At 40.7% G+C, this 25,746-nt stretch overlaps 1 protein-coding gene across 5 annotated transcripts in view; it reads left to right on the top strand.

The window, feature by feature from the left end:
- The window catches only part of FUT8 (fucosyltransferase 8), a 543,593-nt gene that overhangs the window by 80,792 nt on the left and 437,055 nt on the right, over positions 1 to 25,746 (top strand). The window contains exon 1 of one of the 5 annotated variants that reach the window (XM_029598886.1): positions 2,637 to 2,713. The exons of the other annotated variants lie outside the window; for them this stretch is intronic. The gene's annotated coding sequence lies outside the window, so the exon portion shown is untranslated. Of the gene's footprint in view, positions 1 to 2,636; positions 2,714 to 25,746 lie in introns of those variants that run through there. 5 annotated transcript variants of the gene reach the window in all.

The following is a 25,746-nucleotide window of genomic DNA, read 5'->3' as shown; positions in this document are numbered from 1 at the left end:
TCTACAGTGTTGCAGGTCTTAGTATCAACCACAAAAAGACAAACTTTACCTTCTATCCGTTCTGCAATGTCACTTACGAAGATGTTGAACAGGATCCTTGCAGCACTCCGCTTAACCACCGTTCTTCCTTCAGAATAGATTCCATTTACCATCCCACAGCCACATGAGACTATGGTTTCATCAGTCAGAACTTGATGGTTCTCAGCAATATCGTGGAGAAGATGCTGCAGAGGAACACATCATAAATCATGTCTCAAATATTTAGAGCAGATCTTATGATGGTCAGTCATTTTCTTCTGACTGCAATCTGGGCATTTCTTGAAGCCATAGGTTTTCTCTGCCATTGTCAAAAATAGAAGATGTAAAATCAGAGGCAAAAGACATTTTAAAACAGATAGCTTGAGAAGAAAAAGAGAAAGCAACTAGGAGGTCTATCAGAAGCCACCACAAGAGAAATCTTTCAACAGGGATGACAAAAAGGAATTAAAACTAAGGGCTTCATTTTCCAAGGAGTTACCGCGCACGATAAATTCGCAAATCACGCTAACAGCCGTTAACACGATTTACGAATGCAAATTTGGTATTCAGGGGGGGTGGAGCATATGTAAAGTGAGAAACAGTTATCGTGTGCGGCGAAACAGCATTAGCACGGCTCCTAGCTACAACCCTTTCATTTGCGTGTGTGAGAGAGAGAGAGAGAACAACAAGCTAGGTGGAGAGAACATTGTCCAAATCTCATCTTGGAGTGAGCTTCCTCACTCCGAAGGCCTTCAAATCTTCACAAGAGACCACTGTTCTGTTCGTACGTCTCACGTGGAATGTGAAAGTGGCCCCAACCCCCTACATTCTTACCTAATCCCCACCTCGAGTTACTAGGTGGGCCTCCCATAGGGATACAAATACCTGTCTAGGGCATAGACATTATAGCAAGTCTCTCTCTCTCTCTCTCTCTCTCTCTCTCTCTCTCTCTCTCTCTCTCTCTCTCTCTCTCTCTCTCTCTCTCTCTCTCTCTCTCTCTCTCTCTCTCTCTCTCTCGCAAATGAAAGGGTTGTAGCTAGGAGCCGTGCTAATGCTGTTTCGCCGCACACGATAACTGTTTCTCACTTTACATATGCTCTGCCCCCCCCTGAATACCAAATTCGTTAACGGCTGTTAGCGTGATTTGCGAATTTATCGTGCGCGGTAACTCCTTGGAAAATGAGGCCCTTAGTTTTAATTCCTTTTTGTCATCCCTGTTGAAAGATTTCTCTTGTGGTGGCTTCTGATAGACCTCCTAGTTGCTTTCTCTTTTTCTTCTCAAGCTATCTGTTTTAAAATGTCTTTTGCCTCTGATTTTACATCTTCTATTTTTGACAATGGCAGAGAAAACCTATGGCTTCAAGAAATGCCCAGATTGCAGTCAGAAGAAAATGACTGACCATCATAAGATCTGCTCTAAATATTTGAGACATGATTTATGATGTGTTCCTCTGCAGCATCTTCTCCACGATATTGCTGAGAACCATCAAGTTCTGACTGATGAAACCATAGTCTCATGTGGATGAAATAAAGAAGTCAAGTTCCATGGAGCCAGCACCAAAGAAGCATAAGGACCATGAAATTGCTCTGACAGCTGGAGGCTTGAAGTTGCTAAATAAGATATTGAACCCCCCTGGGTGCCAAAATCTGTGGCTAGACCCTGCGAACAAGATTAGTCTCTTTCCCCCAGCACGCTCTTTTTAGTCAATCATAGAGTTGAGGAGAAACAGATCTGTGCCGATCTCCTTCACATTTCTTTGAGAGCCACAAGATTCTAGAGTATGTTCTCCACTGATGAACTGGCTGTGTATGCTTAAGGCTGCAGTTCCCTCCTCTACCTTTTTTCTCTCAGTGGCATGATGGAATTTGAAGTGCCTACCTGAGATATGGCTATCACAAAGGAAGATATTTATTGATACTTCACTACTCACAGTACACCTCAACTATGAGCTGAAATGTCTGTCGCACACACAGACACAGTGTGTTCTTTGCAGTGCACTGCTGAATGACTCCTTTTCCACACAGAAAAAAAATTAGAAAGTTAAACAGACCCAAGAAGGCTGGCAGCCTAGCAATATTCTTTTTAATCTTTATTTGTCAGTGTGCTAACCTCACTGCTCTGCACTAGACTCTCAAACAGCGACATAAGACATAATTCAGTCTCCACACTTTTACCCTCCTCCAGTGAGCAGAGCAAGTGCTGTGCCATTGCCTTTGTCTTTTGGATACAGTAAGTCCACTGCAGCAGAGAAGATCACAAACAGCCCTTTATCAGTGTCAAAGCCAACTTTTTAAAACCTTTTTTTGAACTCTCAGGGAGCCTCTCAAAACCATATTCTCTACCAGCTGCTAGAGAGGAAATAGAGACTTTCTTGGACATGTTCAGACCTTTCAGTGGGAGGACATCAGTGTCATTTGATCCAGATGACAGCTAATTAAAAAGTTGCTTCACCGTGATTTGTCCTCCTCCTTATCTCCTTGCCAAGTCGTCCTGCCTCAGCTCTCAGGATGCTGTGATGTCATACAGGTAATGGTTACTGTAGTTACCTGCACTTGTTTGTACAGTGCTCACAGCATAGCTGTAGACTTGAATGGGTAATATAAATGAACCAGACTGAAATTTTCCTTTTAATTTGTGGGACCCCTCCATTTGTATTGTATCCATTTGTTTAAAATGAATGCACATCCTTAACTGGTAAGTAACTTTCCTCTGCTATCTGTGCAGTGCAAAAAACAGATTAGGTGTGGGGCTGAGATGGTATGATTTGGTTTGGTATATTCTATTTTAAATTACTGTATAAAGACATTTGAGGGAGAACATTTTTCATATCACAAAATAAAAATAACATTTTTACAGTTAAGAGGCTTGACCTTGAAACTTCTTCTTTTTTTAAATCTTTTAAGGGCTTTTTCAGCAAAGGATTTGTCTCTTGGATGGATGTGAAATTTTGGCTTGATTATTGCTCTGATTATTAGATATTTTTTCCCTTTTATGCTTTTTATTTTTGTGCTGTTACTGAGTGGCATAATATACAAGTGAATTTTCCATTTGTTGGGATATACTTACATGGGATTTGCAATTTTGGTAATTGGTTTGTAAATTCAATTGCTACACATCTCATAAATGTTGAGAGGACTTATAGGAAAGCACTATATACATAAAAAGAACTTGGTAAAAAAAATGTAATTAATAGAAAGTATAATTTCTTTCGCAGCATAGCACTGTCAGAGAAATGCAGAGGATAATTCTTTTTGTTTATGCTGCCATAATATTATCTTAATACAAGTGAACACCATCATTTGTTTTATATACTGTCTCTCCTCTTCCTACTTTTTATTTCTATGGTACTGCTACACATATGTAGAACTGTATAGATAGACATAAGAGAGACTCCTTTTACACATAATTGAGACAAATAAGAGGCTTCAGGAAATGCATTTATTTTAGAGAGGGAGAGTCCACCAGATTTAAAAGCAGCCTGCAAGGTGTGTGTTTGGTCATGTTTAAATTCTGTCTAGAGGGAGCATGATGCCCTCGCTCAGGGAGGCTATTCCAGGCATACAGTGCAGCAAGTTTCCAGAGGTTGGTGATGGAGGAAAAGGCCATAGATAAGAACAACTTGCCCAGTGAATAAATGTTGTGTGACAAGATAGAAGAGAGAGGAGAGGTAATGGAGAGCTGCAGAATGAGTGAACTTGTAGGGAAGATTAAAATATAATCTGCTCTGTATGCAAAACACATGAGACCTGAATGTACTTACTTTTCAAGAGGGATTTCATAACTGTAACAATAGAGAAGGATAAGTAGTGCAGATGAATTTTGAATGGACTCCTTAAACCGGTGTGGTACTGACAATTTAGTTAAAGCTATTTTTTTAAGCAAGTGCCCTCAATATCTTGTTTTTTGTCTTTCTGTTATACCAATTCCGAACGATTGGGTTTGACCTCACTTCCGGCCAATGGAAACAGAGGGGTTTTTTTTGTTTTGTTTTTTTTTAAATTATGACATTGCCTCTACTATTTATTCTATGAACAGAATCTAAAAGGTCAGTATACTCTGCCTCCAGCTGATGTAAAGACCTTTTGCTGGCGTAGCAAAATTTCCTTAGGAGAAGGATATATTTTAAGAATGATCTGAGTTTTGAAAAGAGAACAGACACAAGAGGCAAAGGCGCTTAGGCCATGCTCCTCAGTGAAGCGAGGCCTTATCATGGTGAGCTCCCTTTCTCATAACCTGTTGAGATTTGAATTCTAATCTAACCAGAAGTGCCCCTGAGAGCTTTCCTTCAGTGCGCCAAGCTCCTTTCTTCATAACAGAGGTTTCGATTGAGCCTGTTGTGATTTAATTTCTAGCCAAACAAGACGAAGTTTTTCTGAGACTTTACCTTGCAGAATACTGCATCCAAGTGTAGAAAGTTATGTTTTAAAGGCACTGATCCAAGAGGGCACTTCTCCAGTAAGGTAAGTTTCCAGAGCAGGAGCTCTGCAGCCCTTTTAGCGCAAACATGTATTTTCAGTATTGCCAAGGAGACTTTTTCAGCTTAAACAAGCAGTTTGAGACCCACAACAATGTCATTTAGAACCATCACAATGGGTTCTTTTAACAGCAGACATGCTGAAGCTTCCAGCAGCACAGGCTTCTGAAGGATTACTCTTCATCCCTTCTCTCATAACAGAGGCTAAGGTTGGGCTTGGCTTAATGCCAATTAACACTATGCTTAAAGTGCTTAGGAAAGTGCTCTAGGTACAACTAATTCTCTACCTGCAGGAGAGAGAGGTGTGAGACATTTTTCCAGTGATGTGCCTACCTCGCAGCAGAGCTTTCGGAGAAGTTTACTGCTAAGAGAATGATTTTCTCCAAGCAAGACAAATGAAAAATTGGATCTTTTTCAGTCAATAAGCGCTTTCCAAGCACAGTTGAGGATAACAGTAGAGTTATCTGAAAAGAATTCAATTTTTTGTGATGCAAGTTGAAGGCAGTCAGAGTTTCCACTGTGTGTGAACCCTTTTCATGTTTTGCTTCCTGCCACATAGCAGAGGTTTTTGGTAGAGCATTTTGATGATGATTCAGCTATATCAAAGTAAGGAAAAGAAAATCTGAGTTTTCCTTATTCTTGTACAGTTGCTATTTTCTGTTCAGACTGAAGAAAGCTTTGCTCATTTTTAAATAAAAAATAATAAAGAGCTATAATGCCAGATTTAGTGGTAACATTAAAATGAGGATCCCTAGGAGCAACAAAAACATTTCCTCTTTAGGAGATAGTATTTTCAAATTTTCAGAGTTTAAGCTTAAGTGTGAAAGAATACAATTCCCTATGCAGCTGTGTTGAATTTTCGTCTGTGTGCTGCAAGCGAGAGCATTCATTCTGCAGCAGACAAATACCATCTGCTTAGCCTGATTCTGTGGGAAAAATTGATTGCATGTGTGTTCAAATCTGGTGCAAGCTATAGGACAAGGTGCAAAGACTCTGGCACAAGTGTTTTTTTGATTTGTCACTTTGTCGTAGCAGTGAGCTGTCGCAGATATCTAATGAAACTCAATTTTCAGCCATATAAGAGAGAGAAAACAGAGAGGATTCTTAGAAAATATACCTAACTCCCTGATAATTATGGGGTAGATTTGATAATGGATGCGCTGATTTTATAACATGCGCGCGCCAGCGCATGCATGTTATACAATCGGGTGGCTGCGCACGCAGGTGTGGGACTTTCGTAATTTCTGTGCGGCGACGCCATCGGGCTTTCCCCAGTTCCCTCCCAGTCCGTTCCAATTAAGGAGTGGACTGGGAGGGAACTTCCCTACCTACACTCTCTCCCTCTTCGCCTCTCCTCCCTACTTCCTAAACCCTACCTATCTTTTATTTTTTTGTTTTATAACTTACTTCAGGTCCCCAGGCTGAAGTAAGTTGCTTGCCAGCCTTCAGGGCAGCGATCAATGGCTCTGTCCCGGCTCGCCCCGCCCACTGGCCCCCTCCCCACTTTGAAGAGGCCCAGCAGTTGTGCGCGTACCGGGGTTTATGCGTGTGGCTGGGCCTCTTTGAAAATGTTCCCGCTGTGCGCAAGGCCCGTCCTTGCCCGTAAACCCGGGATTTACGCGTGTAGGGTTTTTATAATCTACCCTTATATGTATATGCATGCGAGGATATTTAAAGCACAGGGTAAAAACCTTATCACTTTAGTTTTTATATAATCTGTATATCAAAGAGGACTGCCTTCTCGGAACAATCTTAAGTTGTGAAATAAGGAACAATTGATCCTTAAGTTGCAGGAAAATCTTGCATGTCAATTCAGTAGCTGTTTCCAAGATGAAGTTCAGTGTTTGATTTTGAAACCATCTCCAATCAAACTGTTTTGATATTACCAAAGAATCTAGTTACCAAGGCTGAGAATCTAACAGTTCCAGCAGCATTTGGTCTAATCTTATGAAAAGGTGGTAGGTATAATAATAATAATAATAAAAAGTCCTGTGTATAGGAGGCATTACATTTCTAGAGGTATAGACATTATAATCATATATTGGCAAGAAGTTGTCAAAGTCCCCACAGGAGCCTTTGTAGGAATATTAAAATAGACCACAAGGTCGTATTCCATTCCTCATTTCCCAGGTAACACAGTTTCTTGTTTGCCACCCTTTTATCCTTAGTGAATAGTGCCACCAGTTACTTCTAATTTTATACGTTTTAAATCCTATACGGCAAGTCAGGTTCCCAGCATCCATCTTTTAATTTGATAGGTTACATCTGAGCAGTATGTCAACATGTCAGTCATAGTTTTGACAAGTTAATTGCTCTGAGAACCATTGTCAAAGTAATGGTGCTAGTAACGGCCTTCTGAAGGAGGGAATGGTCATGGTATTTCCATATTTGGATATTTTTGCTTAATCAAAGATAATTCTTTTAAAATGGAATCATGGTATTTTCCACTGTAGTAGATGTTTTCTAGAAAAGCATGGATGGTTTAACATAGTAACGTAGTATTGTCAGCAGAAAAAGACCAAATGGTCCATCCAGTCGGCCCAGCAAGTTTCTTATGATAGTAACTGCCCTCTGTGCAAATTACCCCCATGTGTCTGTTAAGGATAGTAACTGCCAATCCATGCAGGTTACCCTATGCCTTATGTTAAGGATAGTGAGATGGTAACTTTCAAGCTTCGCACGGGCACACATTTGCTTACATGCCTTGACCCACGCCCAGGGATATGGCTATTTTATAACGTTTGTGAGTATATGTGTGCATATTATAAAATAGCCTGGATGTGCACATATGTGCACCAAATTTTTAGTCTGCGTGCAAATCCCTCTTCTACTGTGTAAGTCGGGGGATTTTAAAAGGGGCGCATGCCCATGTTGTTCCCAGTTTACCAGTTTACTAGCTCACCGGTTTGCCCAGTTAACAGCTAGGTCCTCCAATCCCCTCCCCCACCCCCCAGTTTGATAGCCTATACTCCCCCCAGTTACCCCAGACCCTTTGAATCTCTCAGAAATGGCTTGATCCCTTTATTTTATGACTTGCACCTCATCCATTGCAGAAGTAAATTTACGCGGCAGGGGACCTCTGCTTGCCACCACATAAGTGTTTACGTCTGTATCTCTTGGCCAGGCCCTGAAAGATCCAGGCCCTGCCCAGTCCACACCCTGCCCCTTTTCGGAAATTTTTGAGATGTGCCCGCTGCAGCATGTATCTGGGTACTTGTTGGCATGCGTGAGCCCAGTTTAGTGGCGCATCCCCTGATTGATGCTTGCATGGGATTTTAAAATTCACCTTTAATAGTTACAATCAAAACCAAGCAACTGTCAAACCCATAACAAAATTACTGCTAGCATCACTTTTACATGATAATTCAGACAATGCTACTTGAACGTGCTTTGCTTTTGGACTTGGCCATAGAAGCAGTTCTGTGTTTTATCCCTAATGTCAGCTTATCAGTACCCCAGAGCATAAAAGTCGGGGCCCACTGTTGGCTATCTTCAGAATCCAATATCCCTTCCCCCTCTACCTCCCTGCTCTCAAAGTGGAGAGAAATGTTACAGTTGCCTCAAAAGCATCAAGGCTAATTGGTTAAGAGTAGTAATCCTCCCATGCCTTCTGTTAAGGTATTAATTGCCACTCCATGCAGGTTACCCCCATGAACCCTTTTCATCATTATCAGCCACAAGCCTTTAGGAATCCACAGTGTTTATCCCATGCCCTTCTGAATTTGTTTACTGCCTCCCAGTGTCCATGGCTAGTAGTTAAAACAGTTGCATGGTTCTTAAGATAGGGTGCACTCTGTTAAAAAAAAAAAATAAAAAAATTAAATAGATTAGAGAAAAGCTTTTAGAATATTGAGTGACAAATCAATGGTAGCATCTTGTATAAACAAATATGGGACCGACTCTTCTTTTATCATGGGTAGAAATCAATGTGCTTCAAATTTCTGCATTTATTTTTGCAGGGCAGAAGATAGAGGCAAGTTAGCCTTTAGTACTAAGGGAAACTTTAAAGTGAGATATATTGAAGGACAGAATCCTAATTCATAGGTCAAGGCGAGAGTGCAGTCCTTTGGGGAAACAATAAAATCACAATATTGAAAAGTATGCAACATTGATGAGTTACAGAGGGAGTTTTAAAGGTATTTTTGTGGTCGTCATTTACAGCAGCGATGCCTCAACAGCCCATGATTTTGTTTCAAGATCTTAGGCTAAATACTGCAAGACTAATCTCTGAATTGTAAGCGTTGTGTTTAGAGTCCCATTTTATAAGGTTCATCCAAGACCTAGTTTTCAAAATTCCATTGTCTTGCTGCATTTTGAAAAGTGTTTAAGTCAAAGGATAGAGATTATCATTTGATGTTACAAATATCTTTCAAAGTAAAGACAAATTCATTGAGTTGCTGTGGCTCATTGCAAAGGGAAAGTGGCATCTAAGGTGACCATTGCAAGATGCTTTAAAGAGTCTATGTCAGCCATAATCTTGTTGAAAGGAAAATAGATACTCACACTCCATAAGAACACAACTGACCTCATGGGCAGAACTGAGTGCTATAAATCCTGCAGAAAGTTAAATAGTTTCTTGATCGCCATCGCACAATTCATTAAATACTGTAAGTTGAATGTAACCAACCAACGAAGCACGAGGATTACAGAGCAAACGCCTTAACCGTGGATTTATCAGCCATTCCACCCAGGATAGCTAGGCTTTGGTACATCCCAGTCATTCTGATCTGTGTAGCAGAAAGACAAGGAAGAAAAGATTAAACTTATCTGCTAATTTTCTTTCTTTTATCTCTACTACACCAGTCCAGAAACCCACCAGAATAAAATTAATAAATAAACAAGCCAAAAAAAAAAAAAAGGAATTCAAGAGAGGGCTGCTTCTTAATTAAACGTATCCATTTATTAGTTTTTAAATAGATTACACAAAGGTTTTTATTAGCTTTGATAGAAAAATACTGGCTTTTTAGGTTCCATTCATAGAATAAATAGTAGAGGTGATGTCATATTATTAAAAAGAGAAAAAACCTCTGTCTCCATTGGCTGGAAGTGGGGACAAACCCATTCGTTCTGGTGTAGCAGAAATAAAGAAAAGAAAATTTTCAAGTAAGTTTGTTTTTTCTTTTTGTTAAGAATATGTGTAGATCTGAAATTCAAGGAAGCATTCCAACATTTCTTCCCCATTGCCCTGGTATATGAAGAATCTATAGTAGTCCAGCATTTTGTTTATTCATTTATTAGGTTTTTACACGCGTATTCATAGCTAGCCGCTCCAAAAGGTAGATTTTCAGATGTGCGCGCGTCCATGTGCGCACGCTACCCACCACGCATACATGGACGCCTGATTTTATAACATGTGCATGCAGGTGTGCGCATGTTATAAAATCCGGGGTCGGCATACATAGCGGGTGCACTTGTGCATCCTGTGCACGCGCCGACGCCCGCGGCCTTGATCACTTCCCAGCCCGCTACACTTACCTTCCTTCCCCTTCCCCTAACCTACCTGCCCCCTAGCCCTAACCTAGCCCCCCCAAAACTTTTTATTATACCTCTTGCGCCTGCCCCTTTCCCGAAGCCCTGAGACTTACATGTGTCCCGGGGCTTTACGCGCATAGCCAGGCCTTTGAAAATAGGCCCGGCGTGCATAAGGCCACCTACGCGCATAAGCCTTTGGAAATCTGGCCCCAAGTGAGGAAGCATTTTATTGATGTAGTAATCAGAAATTATTTTCTTTATTTATTCATAAAGAGAACTTAGTTACTCATCTCACACCCCACCCCTAACAATCGCCTGTTGAATTTTTTTATATACCAAGGACAAGTTTCTGAGAAATGAACTTTTTTAAATAGTATTGATTGTAATACTTTCCACTAGATGTCACTCACAAGATCTTTAATGGATAATAAGCTGCTATTACCAACCCTCAGATAATAAGTGATGTTAGGAAGAGTATGGGGAGAAAAATGCACACCTTTAATATAATCATATGATACGTGCATACGTTGGGCTGGTGTGCGCTGCACAGATTTTAAAAGTATTATTTTAAAAGTATTATTTGTTCAATGTAAAGCGCCATGCCTGGCGTTTGTTTGTGTTACACTATAAACCGATGTGATATCCTGGATGAATGTCGGTATATAAAAATTTTAAATAAATAAATAAATAAATAAAAGGCACCCATGTACATTCGTATCTCCCGATTTGTGCACAAACGTTTTCTACAAAAAAGGAGTGTGGGCGTGGTCTGGTAGGACATGGGCGTTCCAGGATTTATCATTGAAACCGGCGTGTAAATACTTATGAGCACAGGTGCGTGCCGGAGTCCCCTACCGCGTAACTTTACTTCTGTTATGGATGGCGGGCAAGACCTAAAACAAAAAAAAGATAGGCTTGTCAGCGGGGTTTTAAGGGTTGGAGTTAACAGGGTAAAAGGGAGGCTGATTAGTGGGGTTAGGAAGTTCTGTCCTTTACCTAGGCAAACTGGGGAAACTGGTAATTGCGTCAGCTACCATGTCTACTAAAATCACCACACTTACAAGGTAGAGCCAGCATTTGTGCACATATGTGCGCATCCTTATAAAATTGTGCGCACATGTACATGCGTACAGCCAATTTATACCATGCGTACATATATATACCGCATGTTATAAAAAGGCTACATCTTTTGGTGCAAGCCGGCATATATGGATACACATGCGTTCGCACAGCTGTTTAAAAGTTACTGTCCCTGTGTGTTATTAATGAAAAATAGTGTTCTTTCTATCTTTTCTTCTTAGCATATGGCCAGAAGCATCAAATTAACTTTAATATTTTCAGTAAATTTAATAAAAATGAATATTTCAAATTAACAGCGTGCTCCTGTTCTGTTTTTGGGGGGGTGGGTGGGTGGTTTCTTTTTTTGATGGATCCTTTGTTTAAAAAAAAAAAAAAAAAAGAAGAAGCAAACCGATGGTTTGCAATCTATCACCTCTCAATATGTTCATAAGAACATAAGAAATTGCCTTACTGGGTCAGACCAAGGGTCCATCAAGCCAGGCATCCTGATTCCAACAGTGGCCAATCCAGGCTACAAGTACCTGGCAAGTACCCAAACACTAAGTCTATTCCATGCTACTGATGCCAGTAATAGCAGTGGCTATTCTCTAAGACAATTTGATTGATAGCAGTTAATGGACTTCTCCTCGTTGAACTTATCCAAATCTTTTTTAAACCCAGCTATACTAACTGCACTAATCACATCCTCTGGCAACAAATTCCAGAGCTTAATTGTGCATTGAGTGAAAAAGAATTTTCTCCGATTAGTCTTAAATGTGCAACTTGCTAACTTCATGGAGTGCCCCCTGGTCCTTCTGTTATCCGAAAGAGTAAATAACCGATTCAAATCTACCCATTCTAGACCTCTCATGATTTTAAAGACCTCTATTATATCCCCCCCCCCTCAGCTGTCTCTTCTCCAAGTTGAAAGCCCTAACATCTTTAGCCTTTCCTCATAAGGGAATTGTTACATCCCCTTTATCATTTTGGTCACCCTTCTCTGTACTTTCTCCAGTGCAACTATATCTTTTTTGTGATGCTGTGACCAAAATTGCACACAGTACTCAAGGTGCGGTCTCACCATGGAGCGATACAGAGGCATTATGACATTTTCAGTTTTATTCACCATTCCCTTCCTAATAATTCCTAACATTCTGTTTGCTTTTGACTGTTGCAGCACACTGAGCTGACAATTTCAAAGTATTATCCATTATGATGCCCAGATCTTTTTCCTGGGTGGTAGCTCCTAATATGGAATCTAACATTGTGTAACTATAGCATGGTTTATTTTTCCCTATATGCATCACCTTCCAATGGTCCAAATTAAATTTCATCTGCCATTTGGATGCCCAATCTTACAGTCTTGCAAGGTCCTCCTGCAATTTATCACAGTCCGCTTCTGATTTAACTTCTCTGAATAATTTTATATCATCTGCAAATTGGATTACCTCACTGTCGTATTCCTTTCCAGATCATTTATAAATATATTTATTGAAAAACACCGGTCCAAGTACAGATCCTTGAAGCACTCCACTGTTTACCCTTTTCCACTGTGAAAATTGACCATTTAATCCTATTCTCTGTTTCCTGTCTTTCAACCAGTTTATAATCCACGAAAGGACATCACCTCCTATCCCATGACTTAGTTTCTTTAGAAGCCTCTCATGAGGGACTTTGTCAAATGCCTTCTGGAAATCCAAATACACTACATCTGCTGGCAGATTTGTGAGGCAAGACTTCCCTTGGGTAAATCCTTGTTGACTGTGTTCCATTAAACCATGCCTTTCTATATGCTCTGTGATTTTTATCTTTAGAACACTTTCCACTATTTTTCCCGGCACTGAAGTCAGGCTCACTGGTCTATAATTTCCTCAATTGCCCCTGGAGCCCTTTTTATATATTGGGGTTACATTGGCCACCCTCCAGTCTTCAGGTACAATGGATGATTTTAATGATAGGTTACAAATTTTAACTAATAGATCAGAAATTTCATTTTTGAGTTCCTTCAGAACCCTAGGATGCATACCATGCGGTCCAGGTGATTTGCTACTCTTTAGCTTGTCAATCTGGCCTACTCCATCTTCCAGGTTCACAGTGATTTGGTTCAGTTCATTTGAATCATCATCCTTGAAAACCATCTCTGGAACCAGTATCTCCCCAACATCCTCATCAGTAAACACAGAAGCAAAGAATTCATTTAGTCTTTCTGTAATGGCCTTATCTTCCCTAAGAGCCCCTTTAACCCCTCAGTCATCTAAAGGTCCAACCAACTCCCTCACAGGTTTCTTGCTTTGGATATATTTTAAAACATTTTTATTATGAGTTTTTGCCTCTACTGCCAACTTCATTTCAAATAGCCTCCCTTATCAATGCTTAAACTTAACTTGATATTACTTATGTTTTTTCCTATTTTTTTCAGATAGATCCTTCTTCCAATTTTTGAAGGATTTTTTTTTGGCTAAAATATCCTCTTTCACTCACCTTTTAACTATGCTGGTAATCATTTTGCCTTCCTCCCATGTTTCTTAATGCATGGACTACATCTGGACTGCGCTTCTAAGATTGTATTTTTAAGCAATGTCCACGCCGTGGTACACTTTTAACCTTTGCAGTTGCACCTTTCAGTTTTTTTCTAACTATTTTCCTCATTTTATCAAAATTTCCCTTTTGAAAGTTTAGTGTTAGAGCTGCAGATTTACTTATTGTCTCTTTTCCAGTTATTAGTTTAAATTTGATCATGTTATGATCACTATTGCCATGTGGACCCACCACCGTTACCTCTCTCACCAAATCCTGCATTCCACTAAGAATTTAATCTAAAATAGCTCCCTCTCTTGTTGGTTCCTGAACCAATTGCTCCATGAAGCAATCGTTTATTGCATCCAGGAATTTTATGTCTCTAGCATGTTCTGATGTTACATTTACCCAGTCAATACCAGTATTACTGCACTGCCAAATTGGTTAGCTTCCCTCATCTCTTAGCATTTCATCATCTTTCTGATGAAAGAGGTATGTCAGTATGGTTTTTATTGGTAATATTTCTGAAAAATTGTGAAGGGTAAATTTAAAGTCATCACATCTGTTTCCTGTTACCTGAACTGTTGCCCTCTACATATATATGTCTGTGTGTACATACATTTGTATACCTATAAAGGGCAATTTTGAGTAGCCCGTGTAGTTGAAAAGTATGAAGATAGCTTTATGTGGTATACTTTGTAGCAAATTTTCAAATGGAAGCTATGTGGTTAGTTGCCTGCTTTAAAAGTATCTACTGTAAAGTATATAAGCTAACAGCGCCTCCATGCTTTCCACCTGCTGTTTGTGTAGGCAGCTTGGGATGGGAGAAGTTGCAATAGAGTAATACTTTTGAAAATAGCGGTGCATGTGCTTTTTATTTATTGTTTTTTTTAAACCCACTGACCTAAATACACCCAAAAGAGTGTCCTTTCTTAAAGCAGCTAAAAGTACCCATGTTGTGAACCGTGCATGTATCTCTTAGCTGCTCAGAGAAGAACCATTTTCAGGTAGGCCAGTTTATTCAGTTTGTAAACTTATCTGGCTTACTTTGATAACTGGGTATTTTCAGTAGTGCGCCTGTGCTGCTGAATATCACATCTTAAGTTACTGGATAAATTTATCCGGTAACTTTTGTTGCCAGCCAGCTGCCGAATATGGACCCTCTGAAGGGCTCACATGGATTCTCTAGGCTACATGCCAGAGTGGCTGATGTTTCTCCTGCTCTCCCCCAAGTCATTCTTAGCCTGATTAAAGAAGTATTGCTCTCAGAATATTTTATCTGTTGTATATTAGTCATACATAAAATATTGGGTTTATTTGTTTTTAATTAAATATTTGGTCATCCTCCACAGGATTATCTGCAGTTTGCTATGGTAACTTGATGTAGCTCATGGTTTCAATTTCAGCCAATTCTGGGTTGCTTTGGTAATCTCACTAAAAACAAACACAAAAATAAAACAGTGGATGCCACATATTTATAGGATTTAAGAAATCCTAGTGTTATGCTAAGATACTGTAGCTAGCAATCTGAAGGTACAGTAGTGACATACATTAATTGTAAACTCTGATAGGTACTGCTCTGTTACCAGTAAAGGTTAAAACTAGAATTCCTCAATTCTTAAGAGAACACAAGCCTTCAGTTAACTAAATTTAGCAGAGTATCACAGAATGTTGTGCAGCTTATTGTTGACAATTACACAGTGCTACTGTAATTACTCAGTGTTTCTGTTAAAATGATTTAGGGCCTGTATATCAATTAATAATAAGAATAATCAAGTAATGATGGCAGAAAAGGACCAAATGGTCCAAAACAGTCTGCCTAGCAAGCTTCTTATAGTGGTATCTGCTTTGCTGTGCAAGTTACCCCTATGTTTCTTTTAAGGGTAGCAACTGCTGCTCCGTTTAGTTATTTCCAGGCCTTATGACAACCCATAAAAAAATTTACTGCTAGCAACATTTTTATTGGGTGATGAGCCTTCTTGAAAATTCAGACAGTGCTGCTTGATGTGCTTTAATTTTTTAATTTTTATTCCGTTTTTCAGCACTTCAAAGCAGATTACATTCAGGTACGATGGACTTGGTAGAAGCAGTCCTGTGCCTTTCCCCTTATGTCTACGTATCAGTACCCCAGACTGTAAAAGTCAAGGCCCAAGTTCCTCACTTGGAAAGTTATATTCCTAGTGGCGATTACTTTGGCTCGTAGAGGCAGCGAGCTTCAGGCCTTTGTTATGTACCTGCCATTATCAAGGTTTTTTCATGATCGTGTGGTTTTGCGTTCGCACCCCAAGTTCCTACCTAAGGTTGTGACTGATTTCCACATCAATCAGTCCAGTATTTTACCCACCTTCTTTCCCAGGCCTCATTCTCATCCAGGGGAACGGACTCTTCATATTTTGGACTGTAAGAGGGTCTTGGCTTTCTGTTTAGAAGGCTCAGCTGGTCTCAGACAGTCCACTCAGCTCTTTGTGGGTAAACAGACTCTATTCAACTGGTTAGCGGATTGCATCACCTTCTGCTATGCACAAGCGGGCCTTCAGCTGGCTGAATCAAAGTGAAGAAATTGCCATACTGGGTCAGACCAAGGGTCCATCAAGCCCAGCATCCTGTTTCCAACAGTGGCCAATCCAGGCCATAAGAACCTGGCAAGTACCCAAAAACAAAGTATATCCCATGCTACTGATGCTAGTAATAGCGGTGGCTATTTTGTAAGTCAACTTGATTAATATCAGGTAATGGACATCTCCTCCAAGAACTTATGCAAACCTTTTTTAAACCCAGCTACACTAACTGCACTAACCACATCCCCTGGCAACAAATTTCAGAGTTTAATTGTGCGTTGAGTAGAAAATAATTTTCTCCGATTAGTTTTAAATGTGCTACATGCTAACTTCATAAAGTGCCCCCTAGTCCTTTTATTATCCGAAAGAGTAAATAACTGATTCACATTTACCGGTTCTAGACCTCTCATGATTTTAAGCACCTCTATCATATCCTCCCTCAGCCATCTCTTCTTCAAGCTGAACAGCCCTAATCTCTTTAGTCTTTCCTCATAGGGGAGCTGTGCCATCCCCTTTATCATTTTGGTCGCCCTTCTCTGTACCTTCTCCATCGCATCTATATATGTTTTGTGATTCGGTGACCAGAATTGTACACAGTATTCAAGGTGTGGTCTCACCATGGAGCGATACAGAGGCATTATGACATTTTCCGTTTTATTAATCATTCCCTTCCTAATAATTCCCAACATTTTGTTTGCTTTTTTGACTGCTGCAGCACACCGAGCCGACGTTTTCAGTGTATTATCCACTATGACGCCTAAATCTCTTTCCTGGGTGGTAGCCCTAATATGGAACCTAATGTCGTGTAACTGTAGCATGGGTTATTTTTCCCTATATGCATCACCTTGCATTTATCCATATTAAATTTCATCTGCCATTTGGAAGCCCAATTTTCCAGTCTCACAAGGTCCTCCTGCAATTTATCACAATCCCCTTGTTATTTAACTACTCTGAATAATTTTGTATCACCTGCAAAGTTGATCACCTCATTCGTCATATTCCTTTCCCGATCATTTATAAATATATTGAAAAGCACGGGGCCCAGTACAGATCCCTGAGGCACTCCACTGCCCACCCCCCTACACTGAGAAAATTGTCCATTTAATCCTACTCTGTTTCCTGTCTTTTAAGCAGTTTGTAATCCACGAAAGGACATCACCACCTATGCCATGACGTTTTACTTTCCCTAGAAGTCTCTCATGAGGAACTTTGTCAAATGCCTTCTGAAAATCCAAATGCACTACATCTACCGGTTCACCTTTATCCACATGTTTATTAACTCCTTCAAAAAAGTGAAGCAGATTTGTGAGGCAAGACTTGCCTTGGGTAAGGCCATGCTGTCTTTGTTCCATTAAACCATGTTTTCTATATGTTCTGTGATTTTGATCTTTAGAATACTTTCCACTATTTTTCCTGGCACTGATGTCAGGCTCACTGGTCTGTAGTTTCCCAGATTGCCCCTGGAGCCCTTTCTAAATATTGGGGTTACTTAAGCCACCCTCCAGGCTTAAGGTACAATGGATGATGTTAATGATAGGTTACAAATTTTTACTAATAGATCTGAAATTTCATTTTGGAGTTCCTTCAGAACCCTGGGTATTGTTATTATGTATGGTAGTTGTGGGTGGATCCTTGGGCCGGTGGCAGATGACCATGCTTCTGGGGGAAGATCCCGAGAGGGACCACCAGTCAGGCTCAGAGGTTGGAGACAGACACACACTAGGGAACATATTACACCCATCTTAAAGAACCTTCACTGGCTCCCCATCAATCAGAGAATCTTCTATAAAACCATAATAATCCACAAAGTCATCAAAAACTCTTCTCCAATTGAACTCACCATCCCTTTACAACTTCACACCTCTTCCCGTCCAACGAGGCTAGCCCAGAGAGGCATGCTAAAGGCCCATCCGCTCAAAACTTCACTTAGAAAAAGAGCTCTTTCCACCGCTGGACCTAAACTCTGGAACTCTCTCCCTCCTGACCTGAGATTGGAACAATCGACTCCCACCTTTAAAAAGAGACTCAAGACTTGGTTGTTTAATCAAGCATTCTCCTAATCCCAATAACTATTCTGAACTTTTCAATATTCGACCTCAGGCCCGACTCATTCAATTCCGAACATATATTCTCCTATATTATATTGTATTTAAATTGTACTCTCCTTGCTCCGTTGAAGTTATTTATTGCTCTCATTAAGTTATTTTATTTTTCCAAGTTAAATCTTCCCTGTTCTCTGTAAGACATTATTCTACATTCTGTCAATTTTTATTGTTACAATGTAAACCGAATTGATTAGTAACTTTGTTGCTAGAACTTCGGTATATAAAACTGTTAAATAAATAAATAAATAGTTCTTTTATTAAACAGTATATTGAACCACCAGAGGTGGCAGTAGTGAGCTGGAAGCGCCCGGCTGGGCTGTAGTCCCTCAGATACTGGAACAGCGATCCCAGGATGGCTGGGCTGTAGAGAAACTAAATATAGTGAGTAGGCAGGGTATGCAAAGTTTCGGTACAGAACCTTGATAGTAACACTCACACAATAGTCTCATAGAAGTAGTCCAGGTGTTGGAATGAGTTAGGTCCTCCAGGAGCGAGTACCTGGTTCCAGGGAAAGCTCTGAGAGAGAGATGGTGACTCACTGGTATAGTAAACAGTAGGGATGTGAATCGGGCTTCAGACGATTGAAAATATCGTCGCTATTTTCAAAATTGTCAGAAATCGGGGGCTCCCCCGAAACGATAGGAAAACCCCACGATATTGATCGTGGGGGTTCTCTTATCGTTTTGGGGGAGGGCGGGAAAAACGGCAGACAAAAATGGCAGCGGCCATCCAGTGCTCCCTCCATGTGACAGGGGCCGGCCAATGGCATGGATACCCTGTCACATGGTAAGGGCAAAGGGCCATAGGCGCCATTTTGATTAGTGGCAGCGGACAGCCCGAGAGTGGGAGATCACTCCCGGGATCCCCACTGGACCACTAGGTACCTGTAAAATGTTTTTGGGGGTGTCGGGAGGATGGGGGAAGCAAAGGGATTCGTTTTAAAGGGTCGGGGTGGGTTTTTTGTTTATCGGCTCGGGTGCAGCCTATAAACAAAACCGCGATTGGGCCCGATGAAAAAAAAAAACACGTGAATTGGAACCGGAATCCGAACTGATTCCGGTTCCAATTCACATCTCTAGTAAACAGCGATGACTTCCAGGCGGAAGAGGTATTCAGCAACCAGTCCGGGAACATGGGCCCTCGAGGAGTGAGTACCGGTTCCAGACTGTGACCTGAAAAACAAAGAGAGAGCGAGGCCTCCGAGGATCGGGTACCCCTGGTAAGTCTGAGGAGGCAGAGTAGCTTAGGTAGAATAACCCTATCCTTGCTAACTCAATTAGTTAGCGTTTTCAGAGACCTTATATATCTAGAACAGATGATGTCATCTCAGGGGGACGCCCCTGAGATTCGCGCCACTGCTGGTACATCAGTCGGGGCCGTGCCGCGCGCGTGCGCCCTTAGGCCCTTGTGAATCATGGCGGATTGTAGCATCGAGCCACTCCGGGGACGCCAGAGGGAGTCGACAAAAATATGCCGCGGCAGCTAACCTAACAATTGAGCAAGAGGGAGTCGCTGAGGAGGTAAGGAGGGTAGAGTGGAGACGTCGGGCAGCGACGGTCGCAACAGGTATACCATCCAGTCCAGGTGATTTACTACTCTTCAGTTTGTCAATCAGGCCTACCACATCTTCTAGGTTCACCGTGATTTGGTTCAGTCCATCTGAATCATTACCCATGAAAACCTTCTCCGGAACAGGTATCTCCCCAACATCCTCTTCAGTAAATACCAAATCAAAGAAATTGTTTAATCTGTCCGCGAGAGCCTTATCTTCTCTAAGTGCCCCCTTAACCCCTCGATCATCTAACGGTCCAATTGACTCCCTCACATGCTTTCTGCTGCGGATATATTTTAAAAAGTTTTAACTGTGAGTTTTTGCCTCTACAGCCAACTTCTTTTCAAATTCTCTCTTAGCCTGTCTTATCAATGACTTACATTTAACTTGCCAATGCTTATGCTTTATCCTATTTTCTTCTGTTGGATCCTTTTTCCAATTTTTGAATGAAGATCTTTTGGCTAAAAAAGCCTCTTTTTAACTGTTTTGCCTTCCTTCCACCTTTCTTAATGTGTGGAATACATCTGGACCGTGCTTCTAGAATGGTATTTTTTTTTTAACAATGTCCATGCCTTTTGTACACTTTTTACCTTTGTAGCTGCTCCTTTCAGCTTTTTTTTAACTATTTTTCTCATTTTATCAAAGTTTCCCTTTTGAAAGTTTAGCAGTAGCGCCATGGATTTGCTTACTGTCCCCCTTCCAGTCGTTACCTCTCTCACCAAATCCTGTGCTCCACCGAGAACATAAGAACATAAGAAATTGCCATGTTGGGTCAGACCAAGGATCCATCAAGCCCAGCATCCTGTTTCCAACAGAGGCCAAACCAGGCCACAAGAACTTGGCAATTATCCAAACACTAAGAAGATCCCATGTTACTGATGCAATTAATAGCAGTGGCTATTCCCTAAGTAAACTTGATTAATAGCCGTTAATGGACGTCTCCTCCAAGAACTTATCCAAACCTTTTTTGAACCCAGCTACACTAACTGTACTAACCACATCCTCTGGCAACAAATTCCAGAGCTTTATTGTGCGTAGAGTGAAAAAGAATTTTCTACAATTAGTCTTAAATGTGCTACTTGCTAACTTCATGGAATGCCCCCTAGTCCTTCTATTATTCAAAAGTGTAAATAACCAAGTCACATCTACTCGTTCAAGATCTAAAATTCCTCCCTGTCTCATCTGTAGCTGAACCAATTGCTCCATAAAGCTGTCATGTATTCCATCCAGCAACTATCTCTCTGGCATACCCTGCTATTACATTTACCCAGTCAGTATTGGGGCAATTGAAATCTCCCGTTATTACTGCGGTACCAGTTTGGTTAGCTTCCCTTATTTCTCTTAGCATTTCACTTTCCGTCTTTCCATCTTGGCCAGGTGGACGGTAGTATACTTCTATCAGTATACTCTTCCCCAACACACAAAGGATTTCTACCCATAAAGATTTGATTGAACATTTAGTCTTGTGCAGGATGTTTATCCTGTTGGACTCTATGCCATCCCAGACATAAAGCGCCACCCCACCTCCCAGATGCTCCCCTCTGTCATTGTGATATAATTTGTACCTTGATATAGCACTGTTCCATTGGTTAGCCTCCTTCCACCAGGTTTCTGAGATGTTGAAAATAAGTGATAATACTTTATATTGGATTCAGAAGGATACTGGAAGCCAGTGAAGGTCTATCAGAGTGGGAGTTATATGATCAAATTTTCTTGTACTGGTAAGAAGTCTGGCAGAAGCATTTTGGAGGAGTTGCAGAGGTTTAATTATGTTTGAATGGAGTCCAAGCAGTAGGGAGTTGTAGTAGTCTAGGTTGGAAAAAATCAGAGTTTTGTTGAACCATGCGGAAGTCTTGGAAAGTTAGTAGTGGTTTTAGGCTGTGTAGTATTCTGAGTTTAGCATCTCCAGATTTGATTATCTTCATTATATGTTTTTTCATATTGATATTTTCATCAATTTGGATTCCTAGATCACAAACTGCATCTGAAAGTGAAATTTTAGCAATATCAATGTTTAGAATTGATGCTTTTCGGGATGTGTTTTCTTAGCCAAATTATTTTGGTTTTATTAGTGTTGAGAGTCAATTTCAGTAGAGAGAGTTCTTTTTGTATAGATTTCATATAGTTTAGTGTTGCAGTGGTTCTTTCAAAGGTTTTTTCAGAGGGGATGTAAAATTGGATATCATCACATATATGAAGAATTTGATGATTAGATTTGTTACTAAAGTGTAAATAGGAAGGAGGTATAATGCTGAGAGTGCTGAGCCTTGAGGAACATCTATGTCATTAGCATATAAACATTTCAAAGTGTGTTTTTTGTTTGTATTTTCATTCTGTTTTTTAATCGATAGGGATAAATTGGAATCTTTTAGCTCAGGTGAGTTTTTAATTACAGGCACTTGGACTACTTTTCTTATTATTGGAACTTCACTGTCGGGATGCCCTAACTCTAATGCTTCATTAGTAACCTTTGAAGATATTTCACTCCAAACCATGCACTGCTGAGCAACTGTTGGCTTTCCCCTTTGTTCTGTGTGTGCCATGGCGATGTCAATGGCTCATCTGCAAGCGGTTCCCATCGCTGAAATTTGTCTCGCAGCAATGGGGAGTTCCCTCCACGTTTCGCGGCCCATTACTGCTTGGACAAAGGTGGTCGACAGGACAGTGCTTTCGGTCAGTCCATCCTACGCAATCTCTTCCAGACTTAAATCTATCTCTCCCTGAGTAGGGCCTGGTCAGAACCAGGCTGTACTTTGCTGGCCAACAGTACCGCTGGTATTGTTGTGCCCATTGGCAATTTAATTCTGTACTTGTTGGCCGCACCTGGCTGGCTGGGACAGCCTAGAGCTTGGTATTCACCCATATGTGAGGACTACTATCCTGCTTGTCCTAGGAGAAAGCGCAGTTGCTTACCTGTAGCAGGTGTTCTCCTAGGGCAACAAGATGTTAGTACTCAGGAATGCTGCCCACCACCCCGCAGAGTTGGGCTCTCCTCTGTTTTGTTGTTTTATTTTTTTGCTTGAATTTTTTTTCTCTATATTACAAAACTGAAGGGGGACCTCGCGTGGACATGTAGATAGTGGCATGCTGCTCAAAGGTTTTCCGTGCCGGGCTCCATCGGATGATGTCACCCATATGTGAGGACTTAACATCCTGCTGTCCTAGGAGAACACCTGTTACACTTTCTGATTCAAGTATTTATTTCTGGATTGTGGATTTATCAAAAGAAAAATGTATTCTATGTCAGATTCTTGTTTCACAAGTACTTCAGTAAAAGAATTTTATTTTTCTCAAGCATGTTCTATGTTAAGATGAGAGAGTTTTGAAGTAGTCTTTTGTACTGGTAGGGTTATTATTTTATTTGTATCATGTTTAATGTTATTTACATGTATTATATTTTATATTAATTTTTAATTGTAATCTACTGAGGGTAAGCTTTTAGGATCAGTTGAATATACATATTTTTTTTAAAATAAAAATAAGTAAACAAAAATAAAACCATGTTGGAACACCAATTAGGTGTCTCTGGTTCTTTTAAATGCACTTGGTGAATGACATACTTTACGCCTTGGAACCCTGCAGGATATCCGCCACCAGCCCCCCACTTTCTGGAAGAGAATCCACTGAATGGGACTTAGAGAGTGGATTGTGACTGTATATATAATTTAGGCCTGATGAGATAAATATTCAAAATGTGTTCAGTGTGATTTAGCGGCCTAAGCAGGACTTATGTACCTACATTCAGCAGCTGCTGCTTAGCCGCATAAGTCCCTTATATGGTAAAAGGTTAGCCGCATAGCTTGTGGGTACGTAGTGAGTGGATCGGGATGGAGCGAGTTAGCCGTATAAGTTATGGCCAGGATTGGATATTGACTTCGATATCTTTTATGACTGAACTTGTGAATCTTAAAATGTTCTCTGAGTACAAGTTAACAAATGATTTATGAACTTTTGTTCCAGGATAACATCTTTTAAATTTAGCTATGCTAGATTCCTTGGCCACAACAAATTCCTCAGCTTGATTATGGGATGAGTGAAAACATTCTTTCTCCAGTTTGCTTTAAATCTATCATCTGTTAGTTTTATGGAGTGTTCCCTAATCTTTATAGTATTTGAAAAAGGTAAATAACCTTCCCTTATTTACCTGTTCCTCATTACTCATGATTTTATATTCCTCTTGCCTTGTGACCTGCATGGATTTCTGCTGCTTTTTCAATGTTGACTGTTGTAGGTGAACCTTGTATGCCAGGCATGCAGCCAGCATCCTATATGCTGACTGTTATGGCTGGCTGTGTTTAGGGAATATAGAAGGACTGTCAGTTCCTGAAAGATGCAGAGTCTCCTGTACTGCTGCCCTCATAAGAGCAAAAAAGGATCAATAATTGAGGGGACCAAATGCAATGCCCCCCACGACTTTAACTAAATATGTTTTTAACTTCCCCATCCAAAGAAATATATGTGCCCTCTATTGTGCCAAGGCCAGCTCTCTCAAACACTCCTCAACTCTAGTCTTCTCCCTCACCCTCGTCCCATTTTGTTCTCAGCCTACCTCTGTCTGCCCCTCTCTCATCCCTGCTGGCCCTGAGTTGGAGGGTGAAGGGATTAGGGAGGACTGGAAAGACTTGGATTGGAGGGAGAAAGAGAAGATAGGCTCTGCTGATATTGAAGGTACCACTTCACACTTGATGTTGTCTATGGACAGCATTCATTCATTATTCCAAAAGGCACTGACACCCCCTTCCCATATACCCAATTTTACCTTTGGGATGGGCCCCAGGGGAGAGCAGAGATATGGATTCCATTGTTCTGCAAATCAAAGCATAAACATCAAAAGGGGAGATAGGCTAAGGTTTTGTTTGTTAACATCCAAATTCATGCCAAACACAAGCAAAGAAATGTGCAATCATGGTAGAGTGTATCTGGCTTCCACTTACTGTAGTTCCCCTAGCACTTGCAGGGAAGCACTTGGGATCCTCCTCAAGATTTGGATTAATGCTAGTTGAAGCCCAATACATGACAGCAATATAGAGGGCAATTATCAAGCTGTCCACTTTGGTGTAAACTCTGCAGGAGCTTTGTATCTGTGGACTTTGCACCAGAGTTCAAAGGGAGAGTATGTATTATTTATTTATTTCTAATTTTATTTATAAACTTTTCTATACCGATATTCGTAGCGACATCATATCGTTTACAGTGTAACAGCAGGTGGAAATTACAATGAACAGGAAGGGGCTAAACAGGGATACATAATAACAGTAAGTTTAGCAAGGAAGTGACACAATAAACCAGTTAAAAACATCAACTATTAAAACAATAAAGCATATAGGGCAAAGGCATATAAGGCATGAGGGATATAAGGCATATAAAGCAAAAGGCAAATAAGGCAAAAGGCAGATAAGGCCAAAAGGCAGAAGGCATATAAGGTATATAAGGCAAAAGACAATAAGGCAAAAAAGGCACAAACATTGACTCCTTACTAATAATAAGGCATATAAATACTTATAGGAATGATTATAGTTGTGGTTCTAACAGAAAGTTGTAAGGGCGTTGTATACAAAGTATGTCAAAGAGCTGGCATGTTAAGTAAGGGGGGAGGCGGAGCTAGGATTATTAGGGGTATGCTTGTTTGAATAGCCAGGGCTTTAGGTTAGCTCGGAATTTGGAGGGACATGTTTCGAGCCGTAGGTTAGTGGGTAGGGAGTTCCAATGAGTAGGTCTAGCTATGGAAATAGCTCGTTCCCTTGTGGATGTGAGGTGAGCATGTTTTAGGGGGGGCACATGAAGAGTCCCATTCTTGGAGGCTCTAGTGAGATGCTTCGAGCGTTTGGGTTGGAATGGTTCTTCAAGCCAACTGGAATTATGAATGTGAATGGCTTTGTGGATTATGGTGAGGGTTTTATAGATGATAGGAGAGGGGATAGGGAGCCAGTGCAGGTCTTTGAGGATGGGAGTGATGTGGTCATATTTGTGGGCATTGGATATGGTTCGCG

Source organism: Rhinatrema bivittatum, chromosome 4 (genome assembly GCF_901001135.1).
Source record: "Rhinatrema bivittatum chromosome 4, aRhiBiv1.1, whole genome shotgun sequence".
Lineage (NCBI taxonomy): Eukaryota > Metazoa > Chordata > Amphibia > Gymnophiona > Rhinatrematidae > Rhinatrema > Rhinatrema bivittatum.
The sequence above is the reverse complement of the archived record's forward strand: the minus strand, read 5'-3'. Positions and strand labels throughout refer to the sequence as shown.